The 27,905-nt window shown below is 45.1% G+C and overlaps 1 protein-coding gene across 1 annotated transcript in view; it reads right to left on the minus strand.

The window, feature by feature from the left end:
- Positions 1-25,830, minus strand: part of LOC137621558 (zinc finger protein 91-like) — a 43,147-nt gene extending 17,317 nt beyond the window's left edge. Inside the window, exon 1 of the mRNA XM_068351950.1 lies at positions 25,602-25,830. The gene's annotated coding sequence lies outside the window, so the exon portion shown is untranslated. The remainder of the gene's footprint in view (positions 1-25,601) is intronic.
- Between the last annotated feature and the right edge of the window lie 2,075 nt (positions 25,831-27,905).

Genomic DNA, 27,905 nt, shown 5'->3' on the forward strand with positions numbered 1-27,905 from the left:
ATGTTCCAGGAGAAGGTCTCACTTCCGACTGGGGCAGCTAAGTTCGTAGTTACGTATGAGCGAAGAAAGATCCAGCGAGGAGGAAATGTCTATTCCTTTCAGCCTGAAGGCCAGGCTAAAGGCTGAGCGATAGGCTTCCACCGCCGAGAGCGACAGGAGCATCTCCTCCCGCTGATAGACAATGACTCCGCTATTGCTGGAATAGTGGCATCAAGGGGGAGAGGTACCTCTCCCACAACACCAACCACAGAAGATTCTCCACTTCGCTTGGTAGACCCCTGCGGATGACTTTCGCAGGTGTCGAGACATCCACTCCGCAACTTGTTGCGGAACGCCTCTCTCTGTGAGGGGATGCTGGATGGTCTCCAGGCGTGAAGCCGAAGCGATGCTACGGCTTGTGGTAGATGTCGCAGTGTGGTTGTTTGAGTAGCTCGTGTCGTGAGGGTAGCTCTCTCAGGAGTTACTCCTCTATGTAAATGTGTTTGTGGTAGCTCAAGTCCCACTGATTACCGCCCAATTTCCATAACTCCCATATTATCTAAAGTTTTTGAACGTCTTCTGGCAAAACGTCTTAATAGGTTTGCTGAAGGTAATCATCTATTCCCTAGTTTGCAATTTGGTTTTCGGAAAGGCCTTGGAGCATGTGATGCCCTTCTTACAATCTCCAATGCAGTACAGAAATCCCTTGATTGTGGTCGGGAAGTTCGTATGATTGGCCTTGATTTTAGTGCTGCCTTTGACCGTGTTAATCATGAGGCCCTTGTTTTCAAACTGAAACAGTTGGGAGTGGGTGGGTCGTTTCTTAGCATTATTATTGATTTTTTAAGTAGTAGATCTCAAAGAGTTGTTGTTGATGGGCACCATAGTGAGTATAGGAATGTGATATCCGGTGTTCCACAGGGTAGTGTTCTTGGCCCATTACTTTTCATACTATATACACATGACATGTGGTTTGGCCTAGAAAATAAGCTTGTTGCATATGCAGATGATGCTACTCTCTTTGCATCAATTCCATCCCCTGAATGTAGATCTGGGGTTGGTGAATCCCTTAATAGAGATTTAGCTAAAATTAGTGCATGGTGCAAATTATGGGGTATGAAGTTGAATCCTAACAAAACTCAAAGTATGATTGTAAGTAGGTCAAGGACGGTGGCTCCTCAACATCCGGATCTCAGTATTGATAATGTTTCTTTAAATTTGTATGACTCTTTCAAAATTTTAGGCGTGATTCTTGACAGTAAATTTACTTTTGAGAAACATATAAGGTCTGTGTCTTCTTCAATTGCACAAAAAATTGGCTTATTGAGAAAGTCTTGTTAAGATATTCGGTGTTCAATCTATTCTGAAGAAATGTTTTAATTCTTTTATTCTACCTTGTTTTGAGTATTGTTCTCCTGTCTGGTCTTCAGCTGCTGATTCTCATCTTAATTTGTTGGACAGAAACTTACGGTCTATTAAATTTCTTATTCCTGATCTAGATATTAATCTCTGGCACCGTCGATCAATTAGTTCATTATGCATGTTGCATAAGATTTTTCATAACTCTGACCATCCTTTACATTCAGATCTCCCTGGACAATTCTATCCTGTTCGTAATACTAGGCAGGCAGTTAATTCTAATAGCCAGGCCTTCTCCATCATAAGACTCAATACTACGCAGTACTCTAGAAGTTTTATTCCAGCTGTTACCAAGTTGTGGAATGATCTTCCTAATCGGGTTGTTGAATCAGTAGAAGTTCAAAAGTTCAAAGTTGGAGCAAATGCTTTTTTGTTGACCAGGCGGACATGAGTCTTTTTATAGTTTATATATGACATATTTGTTGTTGACGTTGTTAATAGTTTATATATGATATATCTCTTTTGACATTACTTTTTTTTAGAATGATTTATTGTTAATTTGTTCTCTTCAGTTATTTATTTCCTTATTTCCTTTCCTCACTGGGCTATTTTCCCTGTTGGAGCCCCTGGGCTTATAGCATCTTGCTTTTCCAATTAGGGTTGTAGCTTGGATAGTAATAATAATAATAATAAAATGCAGAAGTTCCGGGAACCACTCTGCATGATGCCGCAGTAGAGCTATCAGTCATCGATAGGTTGACCGATAGTCTGGTCTTGTTGATCCCCCTTCTCAACAGACAGAACGGTGGGAAGATGTAGACGTCGATGTTGTCCCACCGTGTAGAAAGGCATCTTGCCTTGGGGTCTGGGAGTAGTACAGCGGCAGCTTGAAATTCAAGGCTGTCGCAAACAGGTCCACATGGTCCGGACCTGTTGACTACCAAGGGGGGCCGAAGACCACTCGGTACTCTCTATCTGTGAAGTCCTGCTCAGACTGTCATGAGCACATTCCTTGTCCGGAATGAAACGAGCCGATAGGGTATGAGTGGACTTCGGTTCATCTCAGTATCTCCACTGTAGGATGAGAAAGTCGACATGAAAAGGTACCTCCCTGCTTGCTGAAACAAAAGGCACTACCACGGAGTTGACGTCCACGGAGTGACTCGCCAGGGGCTGTTGGAAGTGTTGAGGGGCTAGACTACGGCCTTCATTCCTAGCAGATTGAAGTGGAGGTACCCTTCTGGTTCTGACCATAGGCCTGATTCAGAACATGGATCCCCCACCTTGTTTTGACGAGTCCGAGAACAGCATCAAATGAGGGGAAAGGGCGAGAAGATCCATTCCCCTGCAAAGGTTTCCATAGGTCAGCTATCACTGCAGGTCCATTCGTTCCGCAGGTCCCAAAGGGACCAGAATGTCCGGGGAATCCTAAGTTAAGTCCAGCGATGACGATTTCCCACGGCGCCCGCCGAAGGGAGAATGAAGGACCAAGGGAGAGATCGCGACCCATGAAAAGTCACCGTAGTGGCCTGAGACCACACGGAGAAGTTGTCGTACAATGAGTGGACTCCCCCCCCCCCGCACACACACACAGCACAAACACTGAAAAGGAAACTTACTGCATTTCTATACTCAAATATAAACATAAACATAAGAATGTTTACATATATATTAAGTATAAGAAAAGAAAGTAATTAGTAAGACAAAGCATTAATGGCTGCCATGCGAGGACGGGACAGAGACGTCTGTTCATTGTCCGAGCCAAAAGTGAAGTGAAGCAGTTCACCGGTGTGAGGGGGGGAGGAGTAGCTAGCTACCACTCCCCTATCCCCCTGCTAACTAGCGCGGGGGTAATACACCCTCGTTAAATTCTAATGGCTCGTCCTTCCAGCTACGCCGAAAGTAAACCCTATGTAAATAGTGTGGGTTGTATTTCGGTTACGGAACAAATAACCTTTAGGAGAATGGGAAGAGAAGACCTCAAGGCCATGATTAGAGAAATAGATGGTAAAAAGTGGAGGGATGAGATAAAAGAAAAAAATAAGTTTTGAAATATACAAACATGAAAAAGGTCAAATAGGAGAAGAAATGTTGTTTAACAACAAACCTGATTCCGTCTTCATGTATAGAGCTAGGGCCAACATGAAGCAGGAGGAAGGGTAGAATGTACGCTATGAGGGGCAGATACTGAAGACCTCTTGGCCCATTTCATTCTTGACTGTCCAGACCTCAGCGACAAGAAAAGGAAAATAATAGAATTACAGCAGCCATACAAAGAAGAAAAGATAATAAGAAACGTGCTGTTTAAAATAGGAAGGAATAAAAAAAGATGAATATATATCAGATTATTATTATTATTAATTGCTAAGCTACAACCCTAGTTGGGAAAGCAGAATGCTGAAGCCCATGGGCCCCACCAGGGAAAATAGCCCAGTGAGGAAAGGAAACAAGGAAAATTAAAATAATTCAAGGACAGTAACAACATTGAAATAAATAATTCCTATATAAACAATAAAAACTTTAACAAAACAAGAGGAAGAGAAATTAGATAGAATAGTGTGCCCATGTGTACCCTCAAGCAAGAGAACTCTAACCCAAAACAGTGGAAGACCATGGTACAGAGGCTATGGCACTACCCAAGACTAGAGAACAATGGTTTGATTTTGGCGTGTCCTTCTAGAAGAGCTGCTTGCCATAGCTAAAGTCTCTCTTCTACCCTTACCAAGAGGAAAAGTAGCTACTGAGCAATTGCAGTGCAGTAGTTAACCCCTTGGGTGAAGAAGAATTGTTTGGTAATCTCAGTGTTGTCATGTGTATGAGAACAGAGGAGAATCTTTAAAGAATAAGCCAGACTATTCGGTGTATGTGTAGGCAAAGGGAAAGAACCGTAAGTAGAGAGAAGGATCCAATGTAGTAGTCTGGCCAGTCAAAGGACCCCATAACTAGCGATAGTATCTCAACAGGAGGCTGGTGCCCAGGCCAACCTACTACCTAAGAAAAAAAATGACAAATTCGTAGATAATTTGTATTTTTCCTAACTATACAAACCTTAGCTATTTTAATATGGGGGGGTTATTACTTCGGCATAGCTGAAATGACGAGCCATTAGAACTTTAACGAGGGTTTACTACCCTCCCCCCACACAACCTGTGAATACTTCACTTTGCTTAGAGGTAGGACTTCACGGGGGACAGGGGTGGCGGGCAAGTTTGATTGAATAGCTAAGGTTTGTATAGTTAGGGAAAATACAAATTATCTACGAATTTGTCATTTGATCCGTAACTGAAATACAAACCATGCTATTTAATATAGCTGACTCACCCCTTAGGAAGGGTGGTAAGTCCCTGCCATACTGGCTTTGGCTTTGCCCAGGGACTCAATATTTGAGTAAGTACTCAAGAAATAAGGAGTCCCTGCGCCTCGCTAGCATTGCTGTGCAACTGCTGCGGCCTACATAAGCTGTGTGTGACGGTGAGAAGTGTGACTCGTCCTAGGAAGTTGACCTGGAGTTCTTCAGATGGAATTCTAGGGTAGGACTCTCCCAATACCACCTCGTCAGGGTATGGGGACGTGACAGTATTAACCTTAATTCTAGGAACACAAGGATGCATGGTTTACCTGCAGTGGTTTGAGGTCAGCTGTGCAGAGAACCCAGGAGGCTGCTTTCTCCAAAGGAGGAGAGGATGAAGAAAAGAATAAGGGCCAGACAAACCTTTTCATTCATGCAGACTAAAACCGGGTAACAATGCCCTAAACCTTCTGCTACCTGTCCATTAAGGAGCCTGAGGTTAGACCAGCTGTTGTGCAGCCACCACAGGGCCGATAGAGAATGTATCGAGTCTCCTGTGTGTCACGTCTTGCAGGTAGTGGGCTGTGAAGGTCGTCTGACGCTTCCACACCCCAGCTTGCAAGACCTGCGTCAGAGAAATTTCTCTTGAAGGCCAGAGACGTAGCTATGCCCCTGACATCATGTGCTCTAGGGCGACGTGACGGAGGAGGGTCAGGATTCAAGGATAGGTGTATTACCTTGCGAATCTAGGCCGAGATGGTATTCCTAGTGACCCTCCTCTTCGTTTTCCCAGTGCTCATAAACAAGGCTTGCACCTAGGGACGAACTGCAGCTGTTCTTTTAAGATATAACCTTAGACTCCTTACTGGGCACAGCAGGAGATGGTCTGGGTCATCCGTTACAGAACTAAGACTTGAAACCTGGAAAGAGTCGAACCTAGCGTCCGGCACTCCCAGATTCTTAGTCTTAGCAACAAACTCAGGGACGGCCCTGAACGTTACCTTACCTTACCTTCCCCCATCCCCTTGAATGGGCAATGTCGTATGAGAGACCATGAAGTTTGCCGACTCGTTTGACCGAAGCCAAAGCTAGCAGGAACACCGTCTTCCAAGTAAGGTGGCAATCTGAAGCCTGGCGTAATGGTTCGTATGGAGGTCTCTTCAGAGACCTGAGAACTCGAACCACGTTCCATGGAGGTGGTCTCACTTCCGACTGGGCAGGTAAAGTTCATAACTCCGTATGAGAAGGGAAAGTTCCAGCGAGGAGGAAATGTCCATTCCTTTAAGCCTAAAGGCAAGACTTAAGGCTGAGCGATAGCCTTTCACTGCCGAGACTGAAAGGCCCATTTCCTCCCACAAATACACGAGGAACTCCGCTATTGCTGGAAAAGTGGCATCGAGGGGAGATACCCCTTCCACGACACCAACCACAGAAAACTCGCCACTTCGCCTGGTAGACCCCTGCGGATGACTTGCGCAGGTAACCAGACATCCTGTTCGCAACTTGTTGCGAAAATCCTCTCTCAGCGAGGTGATGCTGGATGTCTCCAGGCGTGAAGTCGAAGCGAAGCTACGGCTTTGTGGAAGATGTTGGCGTGTGGTTGTTTGAGTAGCTCGTGAAGTGGAGGGAGTTCTCTCGGGAGCTCCGCAAGGAGTTGCAGAAGGTCCGGAAACCACTCTGCGTGAGGCCATAGCGGAGCTATCAGGGTCATCGATAGATTGACCGATATTCTGGTCTTGTTGAGCACCCTCCTCATCAGACAGAACGGGGGAAAGGCGTATACATCGATGTTGTCCCACCGTTGTTGGAAGGCATCTTGCCAGAGAGCCTTGGCATCCGGGACTGGGGAGCAGTACAGCGGGAGCTTGAAGTTCAGCGCTGTAGCGAACAGATCCACAGTCAGGGAACCCCACAAAGTCAGGACTTTGTTGGCTACTTGATGATCCAAAAACCATTCGGTACTCACTATCTGCGTCGCTCTGCTCAGACGGTCGGCGAGCACATTTCTTGTGTCCGGAACGAAGCGTGCCGATAGTAGTATCGAGTGGATCTCGTCCCACTTAAGTATCTCTACTGCAAGATGGGATAGCTGTTCTGAAAAGGTACCTCCCTGCTTGTTGATATAAGCCACCACTGTGGTGTTGTCGCTCATCACTACCACAGAGTGGCCTGCCAGGACCTGATGGAACTTCTGAAGTGCCAGGAATACAGCCTTCATTTCTAGCAAGTTTATGTGGATGTACTTTTCTGATTCTGACCACAGGCCTGAGGTCCTGTGATTCAGAACGTGGGCCCCCCACCCTTTCTTTGATGCGTCCGAAAACAACATCAAACCCGGAAGAAAGGACGAGAAGATCCACTCCCTTTCGTAGGTTCTCGTCTGCCATCCACCATTGAAGGTCCGTCTGTTCCGTAGGACCCATAAGGATCATGACGTCCGGGGAATCGTGTCCTTGATTCCACCGAGACTTGAGTCACCACTGGAGAGATCTCATTTTTAGGCGACCATTGGGAACCAGACGGGCTAGGGAAGAGAGGTGGCCGAGGAGACGTAACCACGCTTGGGCTGGAAGTTCTTCTCGTTTAAGGAAAGGCCTTGCGACCTTCCTCAGCCTTGCTCTCCTGTTGTCTGATGGGAAGGCTTTGTGGAGATTGGTGTCTATGACCATGCCTAGATATACCAGTTTCTGAGAGGGCTGCAGAGAGGACTTCGAGATTTACCATGATACCTAGATCCTGGCAAAGTTCGAGAAGCTTGTCTCGGTGGCACAGAAGGGTTGCCTCCGAGTCTGCTAGGATCAGCCAGTCGTCCCGAAGCACAGCACCTTGAACTGGTAGATCTTGTTGTCTAGGCAAAATCTTAAGTACTTCCTTGAAGACGGGTGGACTGGGATCTGGAAGTACGCGTCCTTCAGGTCCAGTGTACACATGAAGTCTTGTGGTCTCACTGTAAGTCTGACCGTGTCTGCCATCTCCATGCTGAACGGTGTCTGTTTGACAAACTCGTTCAGAGTCGACTGTAGAAGCCTGGGGACCCGTCTACCACCTCTTGGAGAGCGTCCTCCTTCAACATGATCTCGACTTCTACCCGGAGGGCTTGCCCCCTTACCGATCCCATGGTAAGGGAGCTCAATGACACTGGCTTCGCTGTCAGGGGAGGTAGAGATGTTGTGAAGGGGACGCGATATCCCTGACCGATCACGGAAATTGTCCAGGTATCTGCCCCGAGTTGCTGCCACCTTGTCGCGCAACTTTGTAGGCATCCCCCCACTGGTGGACATGCAGGGGGGACGGCCAATTCTAGCGTTTACGGCCTCGGCCGCTCCCTCTAGGACTTTTACCTCCCCTGGAGGACTTTCTGCCCTTCCTGTCCTTGACAAGAAAGGGCTTAAGACACCTTTGGCTTTGCTGTTGTCATCTTCTTCACATTCTTAGCTGGACGGAGCTGTTGGGTTGCTGGAGGTTTGTAGGGGCCTCGATGTCGGGGCCCTATGGAGGAGAGTCCTGGTTGGACTTCCTCCACCTCTCAGCAGCTAACTCCATGTCCTTAGGCTCAAACAAACTCTTCCCGAGTACGGAAGAATATCTGAGCCTGCAAACGTCGGAACTGGGTACCTTCTGGTGAAATCATTCAGCCACTGCGTCCCGTCGTTTCAGGATCGTATCGGCCCACAAGCTCGAGACTTGGTGGGCCAGAAACTCGATGGTCCACGTGCCTGAGAGTAAGAATGTCTCCAGTGCCTTCCTGGTGCTTGCCTTGGACAGATCCTCAGACCGCACCAGGATGCCCAGAGACCCCAGCCAGATGTCAAGCCACGAGGTTGCCTTCATGGCACACTTCGCCACCTTCTCCTGGCTTAGGATCTCAGTAGCAGAATACGAAACATGCCGGTTGGAGTCTCTCTCAAGAGGGACTCCCCCAGTGAGTTCTTCCACAGAATGGTGAACAGGAAGACCCAAACAAGTCTCCTCTAAGATCTCGAAATACCTCCTCTGGTGGACTCGAGGAGGAGGGAGGAGCTTGTTACCGGCGCTGGATCTGTTGGAGGCGGCAAGCTCAGAGCTGGCCTTCGACTTTGTCTCTGGCACTCTTCATCCCTTGTGACCAGGGCAAAGCTGCACTGGCCCTAGAGGGTTTCTGGATGCTATAGACTTGGTCCAAGACCATGTCCTTACCCTAACGAGGAGGAATCTCTGGGTCCGGAAACCCGTTGAGATTTCTCATGAGGGTCAGAACTTGCCAGAACGCATGTTCTGACTCTTGTAGCTCTATTCCAGAAGGGCTAGCAGCAAAGTCTCCCGTCCCCAGTGGCTCTTCCTGGGGGACTCGTGGACATTCTCCGAAGGTCTAGCTGGCTCCTGTCCGATCCTTGCCGAAGACTTAGGTAAAAGTCTTAAGAGTCCTTCGGCTCCCTCCTGGGAGGGATACAGGACTCTAGTAACGATGGATGCAGGCTCTTCTCTATCCCTGTGCGAGAAGACTTCTCAGGGAGAGGCGGAGTTTCCCCCATTTGTGCGATGGGGGAACGGACCGGCTCGTCCGACTCCCCCGAGGATGGGAAATCCTCATCTGCAGGGGAGGGAGAGAAAGTCTGGGGGGGAGAGGGAGCCTTGCGCAAAGATTTCCGAGGAGACAGCTTAGCCCTCGGAGAAGTCACCATGGAGGGGACTCCTCTCTTCCTCTTCAGGGGAGAAGAGGACGCCACTGTTTTGTGACCCAGTTCAGAGAACACAGGCTTAAAAGCCTGCATGAGAGCTCTGACTATGGTCCCAAAACAAGGGCTGCTGGCTGACAGTCGTGCTGTTAGACACTTCCTCTGGAGGGAAGGGGATCGTTCGATCCCTAGGAGGAGTCGACAAACGAGGTTTCGCCTAAAACGAAGCTGAAGAAAAAGTCCATAGACCTGTCCGGATACCTCCCCTCCTCCGGCGAGCGCTCTGTTCTGCGCTTGCGGGGGGAACAAGACTATGACCTGTCCACCTGAAGCCCTGTGGGATCGCGCTGGGGATCTGGACGCAAATCGCACTGGTGGCCGCGCGATGACCCCTACCATGGATCGCGCGCGGTAGGAATTTCGCGCTTGGGTGCGCGCGGGTGATGGCGAGGGCGTGCGGCACGCAGGAGCTGGAACGTGGTGTGGCGGGGTTGAAGGTTGGATGGGCACTTGCGCGTGAGCAATCATTTGATCGCGCGTGCGCGGGCACGCAGGAACCTGCTGAAGAGCCCGTGTGGGCGAGACCGTTGGGCACGCGTGCGCAGGAGAAATGTCTCTAGCGCGTGGGCGTGGATCGTGCGTATCTGGAAGCACGGGGCGAGGACGCGATTGTGCAGCCTCGTGATAGCGCTAAGGTGAATTTGCGTGCTGGCGCGCAGGTGGTGCAGGAACTGTCCTGAGGAGATCGTGGGCGCGCATCAGGATTAGGAGTGCGCTGCTGCGATGGGAGCGCAGGGCGCACAACAGGGTTCGGGCGCAGAGGAGTGCGCAGTTTGGATGGAAAGTGCAGGGGTACCTGTGAGTGCACGTGCGCTAACTTAGGTACCTCCTGGACTGCGCGCTGGAACGTAGGGGTGAGCTGGCGCGCTGGAACGTAGGGTTGAGCTGGCGCGCCGGTGAGCGCTTGCGCGCTGTATCAGGAACAACTGCGACTGCACGCTAAACTCCAGAAGTGCGCTGAGGCACTACTGGAGAGCGCTTGAGCGCTGTAGCAGGAACAGATGAGCGCTTGCGCGCAGGTGAGCGCTGGCTCGCTATAGCAGGAACTGCAAGTGGGCGCTGGCGCGCAGGGGAACCCTGGGGAGTAGGAACAGGAACAGGTGCTCGGTGTGGCGCTAAGTCAGGAACAGTAGCCGTGATCGCGCGCAGGGGTACCTGGCGCTTAAGGGACTGAGGCGCAGTTTTGCACTGAAGTCCCTTATGCCCCAAAGGGACCGGAGCCTGTGCAATGACGCGGTTAGAAGGCGCATATAGCGCATCAGCAGCCTTGAAGGGTGACGGCAGGTCAGCAAGTCTGGGGGGCAACAGGTCAGGGGGTCCCGAAGGACGACCTTCCACCGAAGGAGATCGCAAACGATCTCCAGAGAGGTCTAAGGTGGTAGCTGGCAGGATCGGTGAACGGCAAGTCTCCTCCGCAGAGGTCTGCCGGGATGACGAGCCGAAGAGGCGCCTCTTAACTCCCTTGTGAGGAGAAGGAAGTCCTCTACGGCGAAGGGGAGGACGAGCCTTCCGCCTTATACGCCCTCTAGGGGCCGTGGGATCAGCAAGCTGACCATCATAAGTCCCTCTGCAGAGGAGTGTCTGTAAATGAACTCCCCCGAGGGGAAGAATCACCACCAGGAGAGACCGTAGGACTAAGTTCTACCCTCGAAGGGTGTACAGAGGGGGAAGCACCTCAGCAACAACAGGAGCAGGAGTTTGATCAGACACACCGGAGGCCTCCGTTATAACTACGTCGACGATAGACAGAGGATCTATGTCTGCTGTCGTTGGCGATTGCTTACCAGCTGCTCCCAGTTTGATCATGTCAAACAGGGCTTCCTAGGAGGGCGAACCCTGAAGCCCCAAGGAAGCCCAAAGCTGTAACAAATCATCATTATTCACAGAGAAATCAATATCCTCCTCCGGGGGAGAAGGGGCAGCTGCCTCGCTATGGGAGGCAACTACCTCTCCGGCACCCCGGGATAGGTCAACAGAACTACAGCCTACGCTACCCCTCGACGGCCTCTCAGAAGAGACCGATCGAGTGGGAACTTAGGAGGAGGTTTGGGCAACGGAAGAAGAGGCCTTGGAATTTTCTCTCTTCAAAGAAGCCTTTGAAGAAGAAATATCCCTTTTGGACCTCTTCTCCCGGCGCCGGGCAAACCTCTCCCACTGGGAGGTAGACCACTCCCTACACGCACCGCATACATTACCACTATCACACTGTTGGCTCCTACAATGAGGACACAAGGTGTGAGGATCTGTGTCGACCGCCGACATAAAAGTCCCACAAGGGCGGTCAGGTAATCCAGGACACTTACGCATTACTATTAATAAAGGCCAACTTCACACTCTCTAGAAAAAGAATCCAAAAACAGATCAATGGCAGTCAAGTGAGGGTGAGAGCAGACATGTCTGTTCATCACCCGAGCCAAAAGCAAAAGTGAAGTATTCACAGGTGTGTGTGAGGGGGGGTGGGGGGGTGGTAGCACGCTACCCCTCCCCCTCTAACTAGCGGTGGGGTAGTAAACCCTCGTTAAAATTCTAATGGCTCGTCATTTCAGCTACGCCGAAGTAATAACATCCCATATTAAGTAGTGTGGTTTGTATTTCAGTCACGGAACAAAAAGAAAATAAAAGAATTAGAATAAAGAAGAAAGCTAAGGAGGTGCCGAGGGAAAAGCGAATCCCTCCGCCCAACAACTGAACTGAACTGGTGGGTTTGTTGAGTTCTGTACCCTTCTACAAATCTCAATAGTTGAATAATCACGTTTTGGCCTGTTTTCAGCCACTTATATGAACCATATACTTTTCCAACTGGTTATCTTGAACTTATTTTGCATTTTTTACTATTGTTGCTGCAAATTACTCGTTCAAGACATTTCCCCACAAATAAGAAAAAAAAAATGGTTTCCCACTGGGGTCCCCCATAATTGTCTTTAAATAAGGAGGTCCAAAAACTCATGAACGGGTGGTTTGCCCCACTAATAGAAGTAAAAAAATGCATAAAATGTTATTTTTATTAGTAAAATAAATTTTTGAATATACTTACCCGATAATCATGTAGCTGTCAACTCCGTTGCCCGACAGAATTCTACGGGAGGGATACGCCAGCTATCACTATACTAGAAGGGGGTGTACTCACCAGCGCCACCTGTGGCCAGGTACTACAGTACTTCTTGTTGACACCTCCTCAATTTTTCCTCGGTCCACTGGTTCTCTATGGGGAGGAAGGGAGGGTCAATTAAATCATGATTATCGGGTAAGTATATTCAAAAATTTATTTTACTAATAAAAATAACATTTTTCAATATTAAACTTACCCGATAATCATGTAGCTGATTCACACCCAGGGGGGTGGGTGAAAACCAATGTACATGACTAAAGGATAGCTAAGTATCCCGTATTTCATATAATCAGTTATCTCAAAATAACAATGAAATAATAAGTACCTGGTAAGGAAGTCGACTTGAACCGTTACTCTGCCTTTATTAAGTTCGTCTTCCTTACTGAGCGCAGCGTTCCTCTTAGGAGGCTGAATCAACTCTTAAGGTGCTAAAGTATATAGGGCTGCAACCCCTACTATAGGACCTCTACACAACCTCTAACCCAGGCGCTTCTCAAGAATGAATTGACCACCCGCCAAATCAAAAGGATGCGGAAGGCTTCTTAGCCTACCGTAACAACCATAAAAACAACAATAAAAGCATTCAAGAGAAAGGTTAAAAAAGGTTATGGGATTAAGGGAATGTAGTGGCTGAGCCCTCACCTACTACTGCACTCGCTGCTACGAATGGTCCCAGGGTGTAGCAGTTCTCGTAAAGAGACTGGACATCTTTAAGATAAAATGATGCAAACACTGACTTGCTCCTCCAATAAGTTGCATCCATTATGCTCTGCAGAGAACGGTTCTTATTAAAGGCCATCGAAGTGGCTACGGCTCTCACTTCGTGGGTCCTTACCTTCAGCAAAGCAAGGTCTTCCTCCTTCATGTGAGAATGGGCTTCTCTAATCAGAAGCCTTATATAATACGAAACCCCGTTTTTGGACATGGGCATCGAAGGTTTCTTGATTGCACACCATAAGGCTTCTGACTGTCCTCGAATAGGCTTTGACCTATTAAGATAATATTTCAGAGCTCTGACAGGGCAAAGAACTCTTTCTAGCTCGTTACCTACCATGTTGGAAAGGCTAGGAATTTCAAACGATCTAGGCCAAGGACGTGAAGGAAGTTCATTCTTAGCTAAAAATCCGAGCTGTAAAGAACATGTCGCAGATTCGGAAGTGAACCCAATGTTCTTGCTGAAGGCATGAACCTCACTGACTCTTTTAGCTGTTGCAAGGCAGACGAGGAAAAGAGTCTTGAGGGTAAGGTCCTTGAAGGAAGCTGACTGGAGAGGTTCGAACCTAGGAGACATAAGGAACCTTAAGACTACGTCTAGATTCCAGCCTGGAGTGGGTAAACGACGTTCTTTAGAAGTCTCAAAAGACTTAAGGATGTCTTGAAGGTCCTTGTTGGAAGAAAGGTCCAAACCTCTGTGGCGGAGAACTGAAGCCAACATACTCCTGTACCCTTTAATCGTAGGAGCTGAAAGGGATCTCTCATTCCTTAGATGTAATAGGAAGTCAGCTATTTGGGTTACAGAGGTATTGGTAGAGGAAACTGCATTGGCTCTACACCAGCTCCGGAAGACTTCCCACTTGGATTGGTAGACTCTACGAGTGGATACCCTCCTTGCTCTGGCAATCGCACTGGCTGCCTCCTTCGAAAAGCCTCTAGCTCTAGCGAATCTTTCGACAGTCTGAAGGCAGTCAGCCGAAGAGCGTGGAGGTTTGGGTGCAACCTGTCTACGTGAGGTTGACGTAGAAGGTCCACTCTTAGAGGGAGAGTCCTGGGGATGTCGACCAGCCATTGTAGTACCTCTGTGAACCATTCTCTTGCAGGCCAAAGGGGAGCAACCAGCGTCAGCCGTGTCCCTTCGTGCGAGATGAACTTCTGGATGACTTTGTTTATGATCTTGAACGGTGGGAATGCGTAAAGGTCGAGATGGGACCAATTCAGCAGAAAAGCATCTACATGAACTGCTGCTGGGTCTGGAACTGGGGAACAGTACAAAGGAAGCCTTTTGGTCATGGAGGTGGCAAACAGATCTATTGTCGGCTGACCCCACAAGGTCCAAAGTCTGTTGCACACGCTCTTGTGAAGGGTCCATTCCGTGGGGATGACCTGATCTCTTCTGCTTAGGCGATCTGCTGAGACGTTCATGTTGCCCTGAATGAACCTCGTAACTAGGGTGAGGTTTAGACTTCTTGACCAAATGAGGAGGTCCCTTGCTATCTCGTATAGGCTCCTCGAATGGGTCCCTCCCTGCTTGGAGATGTAAGCCAAGGCTGTGGTGTTGTCGGAGTTCACCTCCACCACCTTGCCTAGCAGGAGGGACTTGAAGTTCAATAGGGCCAAATGAACTGCCAGTAGCTCCTTGCAGTTGATGTGGAGCGTTTCCTGTTCCTTGTTCCACGTTCCCGAGCATTCCTGACCGTTCAAGGTCGCGCCCCAGCCCGAGTCTGATGCATCCGAGAAGAGATGAAGATTGGGGGTCTGAATCGCTAACGAAAGGCCCTCCCTGAGAAGGAGGTTGGTCTTCCACCACAAGAGAGTGGTCTTCATCTCTTTGGTGACCGGGATAGAGACTGCTTCGAGCGTCAAATCCTTGTCCCAATGAGCTGCTAGATGGAATTGGAGAGGGCGGAGGTGGAGTCTCCCTAGCTCGACGAACAGGGCTAACGATGAAAGGGTCCCTGTGAGACTCATCCACTGTCTCACCGAGCAACTGCTCCTCTCCAGCATGCTCCGGATGCAATCTAGGGCTTGGCTTATCCTTGGGGCCGATGGAAAAGCCCGAAAATCCTGACTCCGAATCTCCATTCCCAGGTACACAATGGATTGGGAGGGAATGAGCTGGGACTTTTCTAAATTGACTAACAGACCCAGTTCCTTGATCAAGTCTAAAGTCCAGTTGAGACTCTCCAGACAGCGACGACTCGTGGAGGCTCTCAACAGCCAGTCGTCTAAGTAAAGGGAGGCTCTGATGTCCGATAAGTGGAGGAATTTTGCAATATTCCTCATCAGATGCGTAAACACCATAGGAGCTGTGCTTAGGCCAAAACACAGGGCTTGGAATTGGTACACAACCTTTCCGAAAACGAATCTCAGGAAAGGTTGGGAGTCTGGATGAATAGGAACGTGAAAGTAAGCATCTTTCAGATCCAACGAGACCATCCAGTCCTCCTGCCTGACCGCTGCTAGGACCGACTTCGTCGTCTCCATCGTGAACATCTGCTTGGTGACATAAGCATTGAGCGCGCTGACGTCCAGCACCGGTCTCCAACCTCCTGTCTTCTTGGCCACCAGAAAGAGACGGTTGTAGAAGCCCAGGGATTGATGGTCCCGGACTATAACCACTGCCTTCTTCTGTAACAGGAGCGACACCTCCTGGTGCAACGCTAGCCTCTTGTCCTTTTCCTTGTAGTTGGGAGAGAGGTTGATGGGAGAAGTGGTCAGAGGGGGTTTGCGGCAGAATGGTATCCTGTAACCCTCCCTCAGCCACCTGACAGACTGGGCGTCTGCACCTCTCTTTTCCCAAGCTTGCCAGAAGATCTTGAGTCTGGCTCCTACTGCTGTCTGGAGAGGAGGAGAGTCAGTGTTTGCCTTTTGAAGTCTTGGAACCTTTCCTAGACTTGCTCCTGGAAGAGTCTGGACGGGAGCTTCCTCGGCTGGGGGCTCTACCACGAAAGGGCGGAATAAACCTCGTAGCAGGAGTATCAGCCACTGGGGTGAGATAAGTCCTGGGGACTGAGGGAGCACCCTTAGTCTTACGAGCTGAAGAGGCCACAAGATCATGAGTGTCCTTTTGAATCTGGGCCGCAGACAAGTCCTTGACAAGCTCTTCGGGAAACAAGAACTTAGAGAGCGGAGCGAAAAGGAGTTGAGACCTTTGACAAGGTGTGATGCTGGAAGAAAGGAAGGTACAAAGTTGCTCCCTTTTCTTAAGAACTCCTGACACAAACATTGAAGCAAGCTCGCCAGATCCATCCCTAATAGCTTTATCCATGCAGGACATTAAAAGCATGGCCGAGTCCTTGTCCGCAGGGGAGGTCTTCTTGCTAAGGGCCCCCAGGCACCAGTCAAGAAAATTGAACATCTCAAAGGCACGAAATACACCCTTTAGGAAGTGGTCTAGATCGGAGAAGGTCCAGCAAACCTTAGAGCGCCTCATTGCTGTTCTACGAGGAGAGTCGACCAAACTTGAGAAGTCAGCCTGGGCAGAGGCAGGTACTCCCAAGCCTGGTTCCTCTCCTGTGGCATACCATACGCCCGCTTTAGAAGTGAGCTTAGTCGGTGGGAACATAAAGGAAGTCTTCCCTAGTTGCTGCTTAGACTGCAACCACTCCCCTAAAATTCTTAAAGCTCTCTTAGAGGACCTTGCAAAGACGAGCTTAGTATATGTTGACTTGACAGGCTGCATGCCCAGCGAAAACTCAGATGGCGGAGAGCGGGGGGTAGCAGAGACAAAATGGTCCGGGTATACCTCTCTGAAAAGAGCCAGGACCTTACGAAAGTCAATAGGTGGAGGAGAAGACTTGGATTCTTCTACGTCTGATGAGGGATCCAGGTGCGCAGCTTCCTCATCAGAAACCTCATCACCAGAGTGTAGCGAAGTGAGAGGTAAGGGAACAGTGGTATGCTGAACAGCAGAATCTGAACAAGCGGGTGCAAAAACGCTTGTGGTTTCATCCTCAAGTCTCTGTTGATGAGTTAAAACCTGAGGTTCAGGCTGCAAAGGCTGGTCAAAAAGAGTAGCGGAAGGTAGGCGCATGGGTTGAGGAGGCTGACTCCTGGCATGAGTGTCTTGACTCAAGAGTTGCGCTTGCTGTAAGGGTTGCGGATGCGCAGTAGCAGGTTCCTGAGGAACGAGTTGAGGTTCCTGAGGTGTGAGCTGCGAGAGTTGAGGTAGCGGCTGCGCAGAACGCAGTTCTTGTCTCGCGAGTTGAGGTTCCTGAGGCGCAAGGCTAAGGTGTTGAGGCTCTCGCCTTGAGGAGGGTTGAGGTCGCTGCAGCGAGAGCTGAGGTGTCTGCCTCATGGGTGGAAGAGGTTGTCGTACCTCAAGAGAGTGTTGCCTCACTGGTGGAACCGCAAGCGGAAGCGGAGGAAGTAAGGCATAAGCTTCCTGTTCCCATTGCTGAGGTTGCCTTAAGGAAGGCGGAGGTTGCTGCACACCGCTGGAAACTGGCCACTCAGTACGTGGTAAGGTATCCTGAGGAGCCTCAACATCGTACGCCTGGCAGACTGGACTGCGGTTAGGCGGAGCGATCGCAGGAGGAGGTGTAACCTTCTCAGCCTGACACTCACGCATTAAGACCGCAAGCTGAGACTGCATGGACTGCAGTAAAGTCAACTTGGGGTCGGCAGACACTAAGGTCTGCTGAGGCAAAGCCTTAACAGAAGATGAGGTCTGTTGCGGCAGCACCTTACCCCTCTTAGGAGGTGTGCAGTCACCTGATGACTGCGGAGAGTCAGAGCTAATCCAATGACTGCAGCCAGGTTGTAGAGCTCTTGAGGTCTGGACTTTGCGTTTGAGAGGTCTTGAGACCTGAGTCCAGCGTTTTCTCCCTGACAATTCTTCAGCAGACGAGTAAAAGACGGGCTCAATCGTCTGCGGGTGGGAGTGACGGTCTCTGTAAGACACGCCCGCAACCACCGAGGATACTTCTGTGCGCCGATCAAGGCCTGCCGAACCCTTTTGCCCTTCGACATTGCTTCTCCCCTGGGCTTGGGAGCTTGCAAGAGGTCCCGGACTGGGAGGACGACTGGCACGCACAGAAGTACCCTCACGCACCACACTGACACTAGCACTTGGCACTGCACTGACACTAGCACTTGTCACAGCACTGGCACTATTACCTCCCACTGCACTTTTGACCTTAAGTTCCTTGACTTCGGCCATAAGAGACTTGTGATCACTAACCACCGACTCCACTTTGTCACCTAAAGCCTGAATGGCACGCAAAACAACAGACATATCAGGTTGAGGGCAAATAGTAGGTTCGGGGGTAGCCACTACAGGGGGAGGAAAAGGTAGGGGATCATGAGGTGAGGAAAAAAGTGAAGAGCGAGAAGAACTCCTCCTAACTCTCTCTCTCTCTAACTTGGTTGAATATTTCAGGAATCGGACAAATTCAAGTTCCGAAAGTCCGGCGCATTCCTCACATCGATCTTCCAACTGACAGGGTCTTTCCCTACAGTCAGAACAAGCGGTGTGAGGATCTACCGAGGCCTTCGGAATACGCCTATTACAAGACCTACATCGTCTATGGGGTGGGGCTTGTGAAATGTCAGACATCTTGAATCAAAGAGTTAGCCAAGGGGGATTCCAAATCAAGCAAAAAGATCGTTAACCATTAATCAGAACTAAATAAAAGCTATCTAAGCTAATATAGAAGTTTTCCAGTATAGCGACAGCCGAAATCTGAGAGAAATACTTCACCAAAAGCCGTGAACAATACTCCAAGATCATAAGCGTATCCCAGAACGTCTTGCCGGAAGCACGACAGAGGAAAAATTGAGGAGGTGTCAACAAGAAGTACTGTAGTACCTGGCCACAGGTGGCGCTGGTGAGTACACCCCCTTCTAGTATAGTGATAGCTGGCGTATCCCTCCCGTAGAATTCTGTCGGGCAACGGAGTTGACAGCTACATGATTATCGGGTAAGTTTAATATTGAAAATCACAAGATGTTGAGTATTTGGCTAGGAAATTTAGGTATTATTGTAGTGTATTACAGGGCAACGTAACCTAGGAAAAAAACTACTTTTTCTTATAGAAAAAATTACGCTATCTTCGAAAATGACACTCGTTCCCGTCGCAAATGAATAGTTTCAGAAATATATACATATATATCTATATCCTACGATAATGGGGACCCCAGTGGGAACTCGGGGTTTTGGGTGGGGAAAACATACTGGGGAAACGATATATAATCGTAAAACAAGCCTTTTCTTCTCAATACATTACGTTCTTGAATGTATAATAATCGGAGGAAAATACAAAACAGTATAGCTGGATAAACTTTGGAAGCACTGCTGCAAAGACTATGTCTCATGAAAAAATACAGTAACCAGTGCTGCCAATGTGTAATGTAGATCAATGTTAACGTATCATGCTAACATTAGCAGTGTTTTTCATTTAATTTTTCTCATTCTACTTGCCCGTTGTAGACGCTCTTGAACGTACGTTTGTACATAGCAGGTTTTGACTTTCTGCGCAAAAACCCCGCCTCCCTGCGCAGAGACTTTTCCTCCACCAATGGGATTTCTTCTTCTCTAATCGTGATTTGTAAGTATTCGTCTCTCTACCAACTCTGTTCAAGTCTATTACTTCTATTAGTTATGTAATACCCTCGTACACATTACGTTTGACCCCAGTATTACTCGTTTTATTATCAGATACATCATAAAATTACCTCCTTTTATATACCCATCAAATATTATTTATCATACATTTCATTTTATCTTCACATATTACTTTTATACATTTTGTTATTACCTTGTCACTCCCAGATTTCACATAAAAACTTTCTCTGGGGAAGTTTCCCATTCTGTTCATTCATGTTTACTCTCTAGACTCCGTTGCTTTTCCGTTAACTTATCACGAACCCATACGTATGTAAAGTTTGCACAGGGGGGGTTAATATTTCCCTACCCCCGCCTTCCAACAAGCCCTTTTCCGTGGAAACCTTTGCCCAAGTCAGGTCTTTGTTAGTTCAAGTGTCGTCTTTTGCGTGTTTTACGATCTAAGTATTAGAAAATTGTAACGGCTTCAGTAATCCATACTTGAAAGTATTTTGGTGTATTCCATTGTTGATAATTTTCTTAAATCACGTAATGTAATGTACAGTACCAACTTTTACAGTGTTCCAAGTGCAGTACTAATCTAAGGCAAAACAGTTAAGACACCACAGACTCAGTCACAACACCCCCGTGACCCCTAAGTTACGGCGTCAAGGTCATAAAAGTAAGTAATTAATTTTTCTAACTTTAATGTGTTAGTTTTATTATATTTTGTTAGAGTGCGAAGCTCAGCATTACCAATTGCCAATGCATACGAGGGTGGTTTTATTTTCCTGTGATTGTAAGTGAGGAACAAAAACCATTACATTTAAAATTGGTATTGTTGGCGTAACATTGCTAATGTTAGCGTGTGCAGCTCAAAATTACCGCTTGCCAGTACATACGAGCTTGATGTTTTATTTTCATGCGAGCGAAGCGAGCTAATGGCGAAACAAGAACCATTGTATAATGTTATCGTAACAGTACTAACGTTACCGTAATGCGAGTGAAGTGATATAACAAAGGTCATTATATTGGGTTTGAGACCTGGGAACTTCTAGGTTAGGTTAGGTGGGTTTGTTAGGTTCTGTACCCTTTTAGTACTTTTTTATATATTGTATAAAGGGTATATGGAAAAATTCTTTAAAATACACACGATAATAATACCGTATCATTGCTAACGTCAGTAATTCCACTGTAACGTTGGTAACGCTGTGTATCACCGTAACGTTGGTAACGTTGTCTACCGTTGCTAATGTTACCGTTCGCAGTACATACGTGAGTTAAGTGACACCAAATTTGAACAAGTCATTATATTTAAGTATTTTTACAATATATATATAATAAGACATTATATTTAATAATTTTAACAGAAAATATGTTTTCCTATAGTAAATAACGTGATTTAACCGCTTTTCACATTCCTTTCATCCGTATTAACAGCAACCAATTCAGGGACTTAAAGTTAGTCGAATTAGTTGATCTGATTGTTTGAGGTTGAAATGAAGGTAAAATTCGGTTAAATCATGTTATTTACTATAAGAAAACATATACTTTGTCCGAAATCACAACCTGTAATACAATACAACTTTACCAAAATTTAAGGGGGCTGGTTTAGTATGTGGCCTACCTTTCATATTCTGGTTTAGAATGTGGATTTCCGGTAATTTTGTATTGTATTACAGGGGGAGATTTCGAACAGAAAATATATGTTTTCAAATAGAGTCCTTTCAATACACGTCATCAAACTTCCGGTCTGCCATCTTGGAGGGCAAACAAAGACGCGTTCAGTGAATAGCTATGGTTGAACTGTTGAATATTTAGCCATTTCATCACATTCACATTCACACAATGCCCAGTTTTTGCGCTATTGCTGGCTGTGGGAATCGAGGACGAAGAGATGACAAGAGTTTCTACCGCATACCGGCAGTTATTCAGAATCAGGACAAAGATACAGAGGAGTTATCCAAGTGCAGACGTGACTTGTGGTTGACCAGAATATCACGGGCTGATCTACGTGAATCCTCACTACCCTACGCACGTATTTGTTCTGATCATTTCATATCAGGTCAGTCTCGGCTAGGCCCTAAAAGTATCCTTATTCCTGTGTAAACATGCTATATCCGATCGCATAGGTGACTTGACAAGTATCATCGTCAGTTCAGTGTGTAGTGTGTGGGGGAGGGGGCATCTCAATTTTTAAACATCAAAAGGGGCATCTCAGATTTTCAAAACAAAAATTAAAAGCGCCCATATTGGCTATATTAACAAAGGCTACTTACCTAGGTCTCTATTTCGTCAAGGTGCTCATGTCTATATATAATTAAGTGTATATTTATATTTATTTTAATTTGTGTATTAAATTGTGCAGACATACAGGCCTATGTGATGAATAAACATTGATTATAAATAATAATATCTGAAAGCTGGTTTAACCCGAAGGGGTCTTCAGCTTATATATGAAACATTGAAAAAAATAATTAAACTTGCGCATTTAATTGCAAGGAGGCAAAACGATCATCCAAGAGCATTACAATAGAGTTTGTCCATCATGTGTTTATATGTATATAAGAAATTATAGCATTTGTAACCAAACACAAACACAATGTTTAGGCATGAACTGATAAAGATTTGACATAATGCAAAACTTTTACATACATTTTGACAATCACAAATTATAATAAACAAGGTTAGGCTAAATGATCAATATTAGCTTTATAATTATAAACACTCTCTTCATTGGCCCAGTGTTTATCTAATTTTGGACTTAAAAGCATTAAAGGGAAAAACAACGAATTCTGGAAGCAGATTATTCAATGGAAATGTATGCCCACTCATGTTCTGGGTTGGCCGACAGTACCAAGTAGTTCACTATATCATTGTATGAAATACTGGGAAAATCCTCAATATTTTGACTGAATGAATTCTGCATCTGGTATGGATCTAGGCCATCAATTAGATCGAGTTTCTGCTTGTAAAAATGCTTATCATCACCCGACAATTGTTTGACAAAGTCGCTCTCATTGTCCATATTCGCTGTAGCAGCTGCCATGTTTTCGCTTTGTATGTCCTCCAGTATGGCCGCCGGCGATTCCCAGTGACGTCATTGAAAGGACTCTATAGTAAATAACGTGATTTAACCAAATTTGATGTTCATTTCAATCGGAAACAAACAGATCAACCAATTTGGCCAACTTTAAGTTGCCGAATTGGTTGTTGTTATTACGGATGAAATGAAGGTGAAAACCAGTTAGATCATGTTATTTCCTACAGGAAAACATATATTTGCTGTTAAAATGGTTAAATATAATCACTGTTGTCATATATGTTGTGTTAAAATATTTAAATATAAGCATTTCTTCAACGGTGTCACTTCTCTTAAAAGAATGTACTGCGAACAATAACATTAGCAACGTTACCAATAATACACAGTGCTACCAACGTGGACGTATGGTACACAGATTTACCAACAGCACGATGACATTACTAACGGTAGCAATGGTAGATATTTCCATACGTATCTTAAATAATTGCTACATATAAGTTTTACTCAATATGTAAAAAGTACAAAAAGGGCACAGAACCTAACAAACCCACCTAACCTATCCTAGTAGTATGACAGGTCAAAAACTTCAGGTATTTACTGAGAACGGTAAAATTCTCCACTTACCTTTACGAACAATACGCTGAAACTTACGGGTCATGGGAGTCTTCCATGGGGGTAGACGACTTTTTCTCAAAAATTTACCTTTATAGGGAGTAACGGTATAACCACAACGACGTTTCTTTTGGGTTTTAGGTATGGTGGATTTGGTATTGCAATAAAACACGTGAATATCTTTCCTGTAAGATAGGGGGGAACGACACTTGGGGCACTGCAAGCGTTGAGGAATTACATTGTGTGATTTCAGGAAAATATCAACATTGGCAGAAATCATAAAAATCACCATGGAATTTAGCAAATGCTACGGAATACTGCAGCCGTTACAAGTATCTATAATTTCCTCCATCGTTAAATACGAAAAAATAAATTCACTCAAAATGGCGGACACCTGACTAGTTCAAAGGTTACAAAGGAAAAGGGCTTCGTGGAAGAGGAAAGAACAGACCACTTAAAGAGACAAAGGAAGGGGCTAGGGAAATATCAGTTGTCAACCCCCTTGTGTAAACTTTGAATACGTATCGGTTCCCGATTTGTTAACAGAAAAATAAGGGAGTCTAAAGGATAAACATAAATAAACTGGGTAGGGAAAAACAATCCAGGGAAAGTATTTATGAGAAACTGAGGAGTGAAAAGGAAATAAAAACAATATAGGAAGGTAAAATGGAATGAATGATAAATAATATTGAAAGGAAATATAAAATGAGATGGTTTTACCATGAATGAACTGGATAGGGAAACTAGTCCAGAGGAAGAATTTATGTGAAACCGGGTAGTGAAAAGGAAATAACAAAAGAAATAAACCCAATTTAGGAAGATAAAATAGAATGAATGATAAATATTGAATGGGAATATAAAATGAGATGATTTTAAAAGGAATAGGATAGTACATGTAATAAAATGGGAAAAAGCTTCTGCGCAGTGGGGAGGGGTTTCTGCGCAGGGCGAAACTGGTATGCACGAACGAACGAACGTAAGGGTGCTAATGTTAGCATGGAATGTTAACATTTGATCTACATCGGACATTGGCAGCACTGGTTACTGTATTTTTTCATGAAACAATCTTTGCAACGGCACCTCCAAAGTTTATCCAGATATACTGTTTTGTAATTTCCTCCGATTTTTTTAATTTCAAGAACGTAATGTATAGAGAAGAAAAGGCTTGTTTTACGATTATATATTGATTCCCCAGTATGTTTTCCCCACCCAAAACCCCGGGTTCCCACTGGGGGTCCCCCATTATCGGAGGATATAGATGTATATATATTTCTGAAACTATTCACTTGCAACGGGAACGAGTGTCATTTTCGAAGAGCGTAATTTTTCCTATAAGAAAAACTTGTTGTTTTCCTAGGTTACATTGCCCGGTAATACACTACAATGAAACCGGATTTCCTGACTTGTTAGGTAAGGTAAGGGTAGGTTAAGTTAGGTTAGGTAAGGTAAGGGTAGGTTAAGTTAGGTTAGGTAAGGTAAGGTTAGGTTGGGTTGGGTAAGGTAAGGTTAGGCCACATACTAAAACAGAATTTCATAGGCTGTATTCGAACAGTAGGCCACACACTAAACCGGCACCAATTAAGTATCATATATGTATATCATACCTTTCATTCTTATTATAACAGGCCTAAATTCAATTTTACTATCCTAACCCTACAAGTAATCATTTCGGAACATAGCACAAAGATCAAGGATGCTCTAGCAATACAATCCTCATTAAATTCCAACTGTGTTCTTGGAAAGCAATAATTGCCATCACCACTGAAGGTAGCTTACCTACCTACGTCAGTGGTAGGCGCACTCACAGACTAAAAAATAGCTGTGGTAGTTTTGAGAGATGTAATCTATTCTATATTTCCATATGTAAGTGTAGAATGCGATAACAACGCCATTTCAACACTACAAAGCCTCTTGCTTGGAAATGTCCTTCAACCGGCACACTAGCTTGGTTTTCTTATTCAAATCACCCACCAATATTGTTAATTTAAATACCAATACTAACTGCGTAAACACCTGGGCCGTTACTTTAAATCAAAGGTCAGGTCATGCCATTAATGAAACATTTAAAAGATTATAGCGAATTACTTCCAGAAAGCCTACCCAACCGGTTGGCTAGACTACAACCATGTCTGACAGTTATTTTTTCACTTAGCCTTTTCACTGGCTTGGTATAAATCCCAACATTTGAAACTCCCTATTAACAATTGCAAATATAGTTTAAGTAATATACATACCAGAATTCTAATGTGCAAACTTAAAATTGGACACAAGTTAGCCGGTGTGACGACAGATTAACGACTTCCTCAATGCTGATCAAGAAGTGCCGGTGTTCGGATTCGGAATCTTAGTTCCGTTCCAATAATGTGGGTATTTCACATTTACAGAAAAGCATTTCTGATGTGGTTTACGATCACAATTTCCCATACATTGGGAAATTTGATTCAAATAAAATATAGTTCGTCAATAAACCGTAAGGTCTTGGGATTTTCAAATGCTGAGGGGAGTTAAAACTACTTTTAAAACATATAAAAGCCGCCATTTTCATTCATAACATGAGACACTTTATTGCGTTTGATATAAAACAAAGATTTTTTTATTGTCTTGATATAAAACAGATTTTTTATTTTATTGTCTTAAAAGAGCAAAAACGTAAGTAACTTTAAATAAACTATATTCCATTGTCTTGTCATTTACAGCCTTTATTATTGTCATTCCTTCTATTGTTAAGGTTTCTATTCTATGCCGCTCTATAATTTCTATATTTATCCATAAAAACTTATTTGCCATTTCTGAAAACTGTCCCCATTATACTGGAATAGTACTTATATTTTGTTTAATTTTGACATTTCACTAACTGGTAACTTCTATTATCTTCTCTGACTGCTACGATACCCAGTGAAGTGAATTAAAAGAATATTGTAGACTAGACGTCGGCCTATTTCGTATTCATTGTCAAATCCACATATTCGAAGCACTTAGAAAACAAGAGTGTTTTCATTGTAGCATCTTGTTTTTTCCAACTAGGGTTACAGCTTAGCTTACAATAATAATAATAATAACAATAATAATAATAATAATAATAATAATAATAATAATAATAATAATAATAATAATAATAATAATAATTTATTGTACTCATTCCATTTTCATTCCTAATTTATAATAACTCAGAAAAAAAGAGTAAGATTGGTTTAAATTACGGCATTGCATGAGAAAAGGTCGAGTAGGTGAATATGAACACATGGGGTCGAGTATTGTAAAAAAAAATAAATAAATAAAATAAAAAATAAAAATTATATAGTTGAACAAGGGCTACATGGAGTGTATGCTATAAGTAAAAGGAGCAAAGTATTATAAAATGCTGCTCATCCATTGAAATGGTATTACGATGGTATTGTTCTACTTGGTTTTCGACATTTAATCTATCTTTCAAACCACAGACCCCCTACTAATTAGCCTTAGTAACCTAGATAGATCTTTAAAATTTTGATTGGATTCCTGAATTAGGCTATATAAATTCCAAGTAGATACACATTTTGTAAATTTTTTGTGGCTCTACGGCAAGATGTAAGAATGGAGGGTCGCGGAGAATGAATTAGGACAAAGTGCAACGGGGCCGAAGGAATGCTGGTTAGATTGTTAAGGAGGGTCCATCGTGTACAGCGTGAAGTGCACTAACGGCACTTTCTCCTAACGATGTCCTGATTGACGAATGCCTTTGATTTGAATTGTTAATCAAGTGCAGATAGCCTAGATATGTAAAGGGTAATCCACACAAGGAGGAAAGCAAGTCGTATTAATTTGAAGTTGCCCAAAGAAGACTGATATGCAGCAGGAAAAAATACCAAGACCATGATCCTTCATAAATATGATAAATCAAAGGAATTAAATTTCCAGAATTTTCAAAGTTTACAACTTAGTGATGAGAATTTAAGGAAATGAGAGGAAAATGGACTTATGAACAAAAGTTTATACACTCCATTGAAAGATTCTCAAAATTTGCAAGAACCCCTATGTCCAGGAACTGATATGAATGATGGCGCTTTATTACACGAAAGCTGGTATATAATTAAGGTAACGGGATAAAGGATTACTCCTATAACAACTGAATTATACTGGCTACCTATTGAAGCCACAACAGATCACTTAAGTCTACAAAACGAGTTTGACAAATTTACTGGGATTTCATAATTGAGCCACAGTTTTCCGTAGTCCCAATAGGGCAATGATCTGGTTTATAGCTCGCCTAATTAAACTTGAAAGCCATAAGATTGTGTCTGATTAAAATCTGCCATATAATTTACAAATTCCTAACAATCTCCACCATAAACATTTCAACACAATCACCCGTAGCTGAGCGACGGTGCCTTCACTTCCGATACCTACCACTCCAAAACAGTGACCTGGGGACCCATCCATAATTCCATATACAGTTTGAACACGACCTGATCACGTGATCTTGACACACCTATTGACAATTCCCGAAATGTCAACAAATAATTCCCAGTTGCGTAACATTACATTCAAATGTATGATGG

This window comes from Palaemon carinicauda, chromosome 28 (assembly GCF_036898095.1).
Source record: "Palaemon carinicauda isolate YSFRI2023 chromosome 28, ASM3689809v2, whole genome shotgun sequence".
Taxonomy (NCBI): Eukaryota; Metazoa; Arthropoda; class Malacostraca; order Decapoda; family Palaemonidae; genus Palaemon; species Palaemon carinicauda.